The sequence below is a fragment of the Colobus angolensis genome, unplaced genomic scaffold (genome assembly GCF_000951035.1).
Source record: "Colobus angolensis palliatus isolate OR3802 unplaced genomic scaffold, Cang.pa_1.0 Scaffold159, whole genome shotgun sequence".
Taxonomy (NCBI): domain Eukaryota; kingdom Metazoa; phylum Chordata; class Mammalia; order Primates; family Cercopithecidae; genus Colobus; species Colobus angolensis.
Window position 1 is genome coordinate 94723 of NW_012114699.1, and position 1488 is coordinate 96210.

The following is a 1488-nucleotide window of genomic DNA, read 5'->3' on the forward strand; positions in this document are numbered from 1 at the left end:
AAGAATTTAAAAAATATAAAGGAAAAATTCACTGGGCTCTGTGAAACAGGTTAAATATGTAACCACTTCAAACAGAAATGACTTAGCCCTCTCATGTAGTTCTGAAAATGTACTAACATCCCATTTTCCATATCAAAAGCACATAATTTCATTAGCAGAAGCCCCATTGTTTTATACTTAAAATCACCTCTGATCCTCCAAAGTTTATGCAAACAGTTACCAAACTACTATTTTAATAACATTTTGACAGCTTTATTAAGATATAATTTATATACCATAAGATCCATTTAAAGTATATAGTTCAGTGGCTTTTAGTATATGCAGAGTTGTGCAACTGTCACCACAATCTAATTTTAGAACATTTTCATTACTCCAGAAACAACCCCAGTAACCATTTATAGTCACTTCCTATTTCCCCCCCTCCCCAGCCCTAGGCAACCACTAATCTACTTTCTGTTTCTATTTATTTTAATAGCATTTCAAACTTGTAATATTATTGTTCTCATGCCTATTCTAGGTCGTTGGCTCAGAGGTTTAAAAGCTCTTAAACTACCCAAATTTACAAGTCCTATGACATCCTCATTCAGAAAACATTCAAGTGATGGTTTCATGATGTTATGATAGTTACATCTTCTAAGAGTTTTTGATCTGGAGCATGTGTTTCAAATTCTGTTAGTACTACTACTAAACTCAATTAGAAGAAGTAAAATCATTCTGTCGAGACTCAAAAGTGAGTTTGTTCTGTTTGTGTTAATGATTCCAGGCTTTTGATGGTAGGAATGGCTTTAGCAGTCTTCTGTGGCACACCATTATCTTAAATAGTAATGTCACCTTCCCCTCTGTCTTCATCCTTTGGCTCAAAGTTTGGTTCAGTCTGCTGTGGATAGGCAAGAAGGCTATTATCAGCAGATTGGCTGCAGCTACCAGAAGTCTGACTGTTCCCAGTAACATTATTCTCCTGGTTGCTGGTCTCACTGTTAGGATGAAGTGGCTGCTGTTTGCACTCATCATGTCTGTTTACTTGATTGAGACACTTCCCTGAAACTTATGTACCATCAACTTCTAAAAACTTCATCATTAACATATCATAGTTCTGTGCTGTGAGCCAGGCCTGGAACAAGCCAGGATATAAAAGATCCCTGGGATGCTCTCTAAGCCATGTGGTGTCTCCCTTAGGATAAAACCATCTTGGGTATAGAATCCTAGGGGGATGCTTAGTTCCTGGGAGAACATCCATATCTATGATTGAAGCCACAGGTCTGAAGTCTTAGGGCATAGCAATGACTGGACATAGCCTTTTTCTGTGGTTGACAAAACCACAGAAAGAGAGATTTTTTGTTTTTTTGAGACGAAGTCTCTCTCTGTCACCCAGGCTGGAGTGCAGTGGCTGGATCTCAGCTCACTGCAAGGTCCGCCTCCCAGGTTCACGCCATTCTCCTGCCTCAGCCTCACGAGTAGCTGGGACTACAGGCGCCCTCCACCACGCCC

At 39.7% G+C, this 1488-nt stretch overlaps 1 protein-coding gene and 1 pseudogene across 1 annotated transcript in view; one reads left to right on the forward strand and one right to left on the reverse strand.

Annotated features, from left to right (window-relative positions):
• The window catches only part of XIAP (X-linked inhibitor of apoptosis, E3 ubiquitin protein ligase), a 76377-nt gene that overhangs the window by 30542 nt on the left and 44347 nt on the right, over positions 1 to 1488 (forward strand). The gene's annotated exons all lie outside the window — the stretch shown is intronic.
• LOC105508172 lies at positions 725 to 1315 on the reverse strand (annotated as a pseudogene).